Here is an 8,662-nt window from a genome sequence, read left to right on the forward strand (position 1 = left end):
AGAAGAAAATAAAATAGATTCAGCAGAACACAGATTCCAGAAAGAAAAAAGAAGCAAATAAAAAATAATTTTAAAAAAAGAAAACAGATTGATTTGAAGGAGTGAAGAAGTGGCTTCTCTGAAGAGATGACATTTGAGCTAAGGTCTAGAAGTTGCCAGCATGCACTAAGAAGCATGTCTAGGCACAGGATCACGAAGTGCAAACGCCCTGGGCTGGGAACAAGTGTGGCATGTTCAAAGATCAGGAAGCAATTGAGTGTGACTGGAGCAGAGTGGGCAGGGGGAGACAGCCTGGGGAGAGAGCAAGGACCCGGCTCATGTAGTACCTTGTAGGTCATTATAAAGAAAATGGATTTTGTTCTAAGTGCAATCAATCATCCTGAACTCTCCTTCTCCTCTTCTTTTTCGCACACACACCCCAAGCCCATCGGCAAATCCTGTTGTCTCTATATTCAAAACATATCCAGATTCCACCCACTCTCTGCACTTCATGGCCTGCACCCCAGTCCTGTCCATCATTGTCTGCTGCCTGGACTATGGTAGCAGCTTCATCACTGGGCTCCTGCCCCTCGAGTCTGCTCTCCCCACACAGCCAGAGCAGGCTATCTGAAGCATATCTCTGTGCTGAGCACAGTGGCTCATGCCTGTAATCCCAACACTTTGGGAGGCCAAGGTGGGTGGATCACTTGAGGTCAGGAGTTTGAGACCAGCCTGGCCAACATGGTGAAACCCCATCTCTACTAAAAATACAAAAATTAGCCAGCTGTGGTGGTGCATGCCTGTAATCCCAGCTACTCAGAAGGCTGAGGCAGGAGAATCGCTTGAACCTGAGAGACAGAGGTTGCAGTGAGCCAAGATCGCACTGCTGCACTCCAGCCTGGGCAAAAGAGAGAGATTCCATCTCAACTAATAATAATAATGATTAATTAATTAAGCATATATCTGCATCCAACCACTCTCTGGCTCAAACCTCCAGCGGCTTCTTTCATAATTTGAATAAAATGCAAAGCCCTCGCTATACCCTCCTCCATCCCTCCTCAACCCTCATCACATTTCTGGCCTCTTTCACCTCCTTCCTTCCCTTGGCTAACTTCACTCCAGCCCCACTAGCTTCCTCCCTATTTCTGGAACATTCCAATCCCACTCCAGCCACAGGACCTTTGCACCTCTGCCTAGAGTGCTCCTCCCACAGACACCTGCCTCACTCCATCCCGCACTTCATTCAGGTCTCTGGTTAAATGCCACCTCCTCAGACACAACTCTAGCTAAAATTGCAGCCCCTGGCCTCCTGCCTCAGCCTCCCAAAGTGCTGGGGTTACAGGCGCGAGCCACAACACCCAGCCAAAATTATGAATAAACAAATGTATTGGCCAGGTGCAGTTTGCTCATGTTTGTAATCCTAGAACTTTGGGAGCCCGAGGCAGGTGGATCACCTGAAGTTAAGAGTTAGGGACCAACTGGCCAACACAGTGAAACCCCAGCTCTACTAAAAATACAAAAATAAGCCAGGTGTGGTGGCACGTGCCTGTAATCCCAGCCACTCGAGAGGCTGAGGCAAGAGAATCACTTGAACCCAGGGGGCGGAGGTTGCAGTGAGTCGAGATTGTGCCACTTCACTCCAGCCTGGGCAAAAGAACAAAAAACTCCGTCTCAAAATAAAATAATAAAATAAAATAAATGTATCAATTAGTCATGCTCCATGCCTCTCCCCAGTGTCCAAAAGCATGCACCCAGCATGAAGAGAATCAGGTGAGATCCAGGCTCTGCCCTACCCCATATGGACACTTGGACAACCTGAAGTGAGGGGCAAATTTGGGGCCTTTTTTAAGGAAAAGTGCCCAGCACAGCATCTGGACCTAAGGCTTCAAGGCAGAGAGAAGGGATACGTTAAAAGGCACACTTGGCCGGGCGCGGTGCCTCATGCCTATAATCCCAACACTTTGGGAGGCCGAGGAGGGTGGATCACCTGAGGTCAGGAGTTTGAGACCAGCCTGGCCAACATGGTGTAACCCTGTCTCTACTAAAAATACAAAAATTAGCCGGGCGTGGTGGCGGGCGCCTGTAGTCCCAGCTATTCGGGAGGCTGAGGCAGGAGAATCACTTGAACTCGGGAAGTGGAGGCTGCAGTGAGCTGAGATGGCACCACTGCACTCTAGTCTGAGCAACAGAGTGAGACTCCATCCCAAAATAAATAAATAAATAAATGTCACATCCACTCATTTCTAGAGAACGATGGTCTCCATCCCTCTGTGGATGTGCTGGGGACACAGCAGCGAATAAGATGGCCCCAGACTTTGCCTTAAGCTTGGAGTCCAGAAGAGTAACAGACTCATCACCAGACAGTGATGTCCAGAGGGGTCCAGGTGGGGTTAGGGGACACAGGCAGAGGGGTCGGGGCTGGGACAAGGGGGACACAGGCAGAGGGGTTGGGTTTGGGACAAGGGGGACTCAGGCAGAGGGGCCCAGGTGGGATGGGGAGCACAGACAGAGGGGTCCAGGTGGGATGGGGAGCACAGGCGGAGGGGTCGGAGCTGGGACAAGGGGGACACAGGCAGAGGGTCTGGGCCGGGATTGGGGGGCACAGGCAGAGGGGTCGGGGCTGGAGCGGGGAGGCACAGGGCACTGTGGGAGCCCAGAGGCGGCTGTCTCCTGGCCTAGCCTGACAGTCAGGGATGCCTTCCTGGAGGAGAGGACACCCGGCCTGCATGTGAATCCTTTTGAGTCCTGACCCCCTGATCTACCCAGACACAGGGCAAGGTTCCTGCTCTGACCTCTTGGGGCCTTAATGCCTGATCTTCTTAATGCCCATCACTCAAGCTTTGGGGAACAAACCCTAAAAGTCTCAACCTGTGGTCACTTCTCCTAACCCTGGAACCCAAGGGTTTGCCCACCAGAGGGCGCTGTGGCCCCAGTCTTTGTCCAGCAGAGGCTGCTTCGGAAGCTTCAGATCTGGGAGACATCCTGCAGGCCATGGGGCTGCCCGCAGAGACACTGGGCCCCCAACCCTGAGCCTCAGACCCTGCCCAGGACCTGGTCACTAGGGTATCTCCCTCTCCTTCTCTCTCTCACACACACATTCACACACACACGCCTCTAATCCAAGGTTCCGGTGGACCTGGAATCACAGAAAACTCTGCCCCATACCCACTGGGTCCAGCTTTGGCCTCTGAAGGAGATGCAACTGCTAACAGCCACTTCTCCCCTCTCCTGCCCTCTACAATTCAGAGGAAGCCTTCCCTAAGTGGCCCTTGGGATGTTCAGATGTGCCTTTCAGAAGTTTCCTGCCCAGGCCCAGTGCGGTGGCTCATGCCTGTAACTCCAGCACTTTGGGAGGCGGAGGCAGGCGGATCACCTGAGGTCAGGAGTTCAAGACCAGCCTGGCCAACATGGTGAAACCCTGTCTCTACTAAAAGTACAAAAAATAACTGGCTGAGCATGGTGGCAGGTGCCTGTAATCCCAGCTACTCAGGAGGTTGAGGTAGGATAATTGCTTGAACCCAGGAGGCAGACACTGCAGTGGGCTGAGATCATGCCACCTGCACTCCAGCCTGGGCAACAAGAGTGAGACCCTGTATCAAAAAAAAAAAAAAAAAAAAAGTTTCCTGCCCAGATGGGGATGCTGAGGCGCAGAAGATGTGGGGCTGGGGGGCCATGCAGTATCAGGGCAACAACAGTAATAATCGTAACAGCAAATAAAGACTCACTGGTTTAGCTCCTCCTGAGTCAGGACCTGTACTGAGCTTTAACAAGCTACACACATCACTGAATCATACAGACCACACTTGGGAAGCAGGCACCCAAACGTCAGCAATGAGCTGAGGCAGGAAGCCTTCATCCTTCATGGCAGGGAGAAGTGGGATTCGAACCCAGATCTGGCTGGGTGTGGTGGCTCAAGCCTGTAATCCCAGCATCCCAGCACTTTGGGAGGCCAAGGTGGGAGGATATTTTTTTTTTTTTTTTTTGCTTGATTTTGAAACAGAGTCTCACTCCGTCGCCCAGGCTGGAGTTCAGGGGCGCCATCTCAGCTCACTTCAACCTCCTCCTCCTTGGTTCAAGTGATTCTCCTCCCTCAGCCTCCCAAGTAGCTGGGACTACAGGCATGCGTCACCGCATCTGACTAACTTTTGTATTTTTAGTAGAGATGGGGTCTCACCATGTTGGGCAAGCTGATCTTGAACTCCTGACCTCAACTGATCCACCCACCTCGGCCTCCCAAAGGGCTGGGATTACAGGCATGAGCCACCGTGCCTGGCCAGGAGGATTGTTTGAGCCCAGGAGTTTGAGACCAGACAAGGCAACATAGTGAGACCCCATCTCTACAAAAGATTAAAAATAAATTAGCCAAGTGTGGTGGGGGGCACTTATACTCCCAGCTATTCAGGAGGCTGAGGCAGGAGGATCACTGGAGCCCAGCCTGGGCTTCTGAAGGAGACATGACTGCTAAGGTCGAGGCAGTAGTGAGCTATGATTGTGCCACTGCACTCCAGCCTGGGGTGCTGAGGGAGACTTGACACAGACAGGAGAGTGAGACTCTGGCTCAAAAAAAAAAAAAAGAAAGATATATCAGGCTGGGAGCGGTGGCTCAGGCTGGGCACAGTGGCTCACGCCTGAAATCCCAGCACTTTGGGAGGCCGAGGCAGGCGGACCACGAGGTCAAAAGATTGAGACCATCCTGGCCAACATGGTGAAACCCCGTGTCTACTAAAAATACAAAAATTAGCTGGGCGTGGTGGCATGCACCTATAGTCCCAGCTACTCGGGAGGCTGAGGAAGGAGAATCGCTTGAACCCAGGAGGCACAGGTTGCAGTGAGCCGACATTGCGCCAAGGCACTCCAGCCTGGCGACAAAGCGAGGCTCCATCTCAAAAAAAAAAAAAAAAAAAAAAAAAGAAGGGAAGGGGAGGGAAGGAAAGGGAAGAGGAGGGGAGGGGAGGGAAGGGGAGGGGAGGGAAGGGAAGGGAAGGGAAGGTCTCTGTGATTTGGTGGGGATGCAGACTGTGGAGGCAAAGGGGAGAGCAGAGACCAGGGAAGTGGTGCCAAGATGGGTCAGAGGGAAGGGGGAGCAACAGTGTGGGTATGAGAAAGGGATGGGAAGTAAGAGAATGTGGCTGTTATATGACCACCAAAGTGGTGGCCTAAAACAACAGAAATGGGCGGGCAAGGGTCATGCCTGGAATCCCAGCACTTTGGGAGGCCGAGGAGGGCAGATCACTTGAGGTCAGGAGATCAAGACCAGCCTGGCCAACATGGTGAAACCCCGTCTCTACTAAAAATACAAAAATTATCTGGGTGTGGTAATGCATGTCTGCAGTCTCAGCTATTCATGAGGCTGAGGCAAGAAGATCACTTGAGCCTGAAAGTTGGAAGCAGTAGTGAGCTATGATCACACCACTGCACTCCAGCCTGGACAACAGAGAGAGTCTCTCTCTAAAAAAAAAAAAGAAAAGAAAAGAAAAAGAAGAAATAGATTCAGCAGAACACAGATTCTAGAAAGAAAAAAGAAGCAAATAAAAAATAATTTTAAAAAATAAAACAGATTGATTTGAAGGAGTGAAGAAGTGTGGTGGCGGATACCTGTAATCCCAGCTACTCGGGAGGCTGAGGCAGGAGAACTGCTTGAACCCAGGAGGCGGAGGTTGCAGTGAGTCGTGATGGAGCCATTGCAATACTTTGTCTCAAAAAAAAAACAAAAACAAAAAAACAAAACAAAACAAAGCAAAATAAACAGAAATGTATTCTCTCACAGCGTAGAGGCCAGAAGTCCAAAGTCAGTGTCACTGGGCTGAAAGCAAGGTGTGGGCAGGGCTGTGTTCCTTTGGGAGGCTCTGGGGGAAAATCTGTTCCTCTCCAATTCTAGCTTATGGGGGCTGCTGGCAGTCCTGGGCTTGGCCACATCACGCCAGTCTTCAAGGCCAGCATCTCCACATCTCTGCTCCGCCTTCACAGCACCTTCTCCTGTCTATGTCAAGTCTCCCTCTGCCTCCCTCTTAAAGGACACATGTGATCGTTTTTGGAACCCACCTAGATAATTCAGGAGAATCTACCTCCCCTCAGGTCCCCCTTCTTTTTTTGAGACACAGTCTCACTCTGTCACCCAGGCTGGAGTGCTGTGGCACCATCATAGTTCACTACAGGCTTGACCTCCTGGGCTCAAGCAATCCTCCCACCTCAGTCTCCCAAATAGCTGGGACCACAGGTGCACACCACCATGCCCAGCTTTTTTTTTTTTGAGACGGAGTCTCACTCTCGCCAGGATGGAGTGCAGGGGCTCCATCTCGGCTTACTGCAACCTCCACCTCCCAGGTCCAAGAGATTCTCCTGCCTCAGCCTCCCTAGTAGCTGGGATTACAGGCACATGCCACCATGCCCAGCTAATTTTTGTATTTTTAGTAGACACAGGGTTTCACCATGTTGGCCAGGATGGTCTCATTCTCTTGACCTCATGATCCACCCACCTCAGCTTCCCAAAGTGCTGGGATTAGAGGCGTGAGCCACCGCACCTGGCTTTTTTTTTTTTTTTTTTTTTGAGAGAGAGTGTCTCATTTTGTTGCCCGGGCTGGTTCAATCTCCTGGGCTCAAGTGATCCTCCCACCTCAGCCTCCCAACACACTGCAATTACAGGCATGAGCTACCGCACCCAGCCAGATCCCCATGTTAAGATGCTTAACTCGATCTCATCTGCAAAGACTCTTTTTCCTTCTACGGAACTAGGATCTCTTTGGGGAGGCATGATTCTACCTCCCTCAGCAGAGTGGACAGAATCTGAGGGTAGATAATTTACAAATCTGACTGTGGAGTGTCAAGAATGAGGATGATGCCAGGGTCTGTAACCTGAGCAATCAGAGGCCCCTGAGACGGGGCCGCATGAGATAGGGGCAGGTTAGGGAGAGGCCAGGAGATCCAGAGGTGTTGGGTCTGAGATGCGCATCAGACATCCAAGTGTTGTTGCTGGGTGAGTCTGAAGGTCAGAGAAGAGGTCAGGCTGGAGAGAATTTTGGAAGACCATTGACGGTACCTAAAGTCATCTCCATGCAGGCATTCTCCCCAGGGGAGCTCACTCAGCCTTCTCACTTTAGGTAACGTCAACAGTCTTCCAAAAGTTGGAGACCCCGGCTGGCCAGCATTGACAGGTGAGAGAGTGAGGAGGAACCAGGTGAGAACGAGGACGGAGACAGAGGAGGCAGGAGGCGAAAGGAGGCCAGAGACAGCGGCCCTGTAAAGAAAACATTCAGGCTGTTGGCCGGGCGCGGTGGCTCACGCCTGTAATCCCAGCACTTTGGGAGGCCAAGGCGGGTGGATCACAAGGTCAGGGGTTCGAGACTAGCCTGGCCAATATGGTGAAACCCCGTCTCTACTAAAAATACAAACAATTAGCCGGGCCTGGTGGCGGGCGCCTGTAGTCCCAGCTACTCCAGAGGCTGAGGCAGGAGAATGGCGTGAACCTGAGAGGTGGAGCTTGCAGTGAGCCGAGATGGCGTCACTGCACTCCAGCCTGGGTGACAGAGCGAGACTCTGTCTCAAAAAAAAAAAAAAGAGAGAAAACATTCAGGCCGGCATGGTGGCTCAAGCCTGTAAGCCCAGCACTGGGAGGCTGAGGTGGAAGGATCTCTTGAGCCGAGGAGTTTTCAAGATCAGCCTGAGCAATATATTGAGACCCTCATCTCTACAAAAAATAAGAAAATTAGCAGGGCATGGTGGTGCACGCCTGCAGCCCCAGCTACCGGGGAGGCTGAGGAGGGAGGATCACCTGAGCCCGGGAGGTCAAGACTGCAGTGAGCCGTGATCACGCCTTGCGCCACTACACTCCAGCCTAGGCGACAGAATGAGATTCTTCTAAAAAAATAAATATAAGGCCGGGAGTAGTGGCTCACACCTGTAATCCCAGCACTTCGGGAGGCCAAGGCGGATGGTTCAACTGAGGTCAGGAGTTCGAGACCAGCCTGGCCAACATGGTGAAACCCTGTCTCTACTAAAAATACAAAAAATTATCTGGGCGCTGTGGCAGACGCTTGTAATTCCAGCTACTTGGGAGGCTGAGGCAGGAAAATCACTTGATCCTGGGAGGTGGAGGTTGCAGTAAGCCACTATCGTGCCACTGCACTCCAGCCTGGGAGACAGAGCAAGGCTCCGTCTCAAAAATAAATAAATAAAATAAATAAACATTTTATAAAAAGAAAGCAGACAGGCGCAGTGGCTGGCTGGGCGCGGTGGCTCATGCCTGTAATCCCACCACTTTGGGAGGCCAAGGCAGGTGGATCACAAGGTCAGGAGTTCGAGACTAGCCTGGCCAATATGGTGAAACCTCTTCTCTACTAAAAATACAAAACTTAGCTGGGCATGGTGGTGCGTGCCTGTAATCCCAGCTACTCGGAAGGCTGAGGCAGGAGAACTGCTTGAACCAGGGAGGTGGAGGTTGCAGTGAGCCAAGATCGAGCCACTGCACTCCAGCCTGGGCGACAGAGTAAGACTCTGTCTCAAAAAAAAAAAAAAAAAAAAGAGAAAAGAAAAGAAAATATTCGCTGGGCACGGTAGCTTACGCCTGTAATCCCAGCACTTTGGGAGGCCTAGGTGGGTGGATCACCTGAGGTTGGGAGTTTGAGACCATCCTGACCAACACGGAGAAACCCAATCTCTACTAAAATTACAGAACTGCCGGGCGTGG

The sequence above is a fragment of the Gorilla gorilla genome, chromosome 20 (genome assembly GCF_029281585.2).
Source record: "Gorilla gorilla gorilla isolate KB3781 chromosome 20, NHGRI_mGorGor1-v2.1_pri, whole genome shotgun sequence".
Taxonomy (NCBI): Eukaryota; Metazoa; Chordata; class Mammalia; order Primates; family Hominidae; genus Gorilla; species Gorilla gorilla.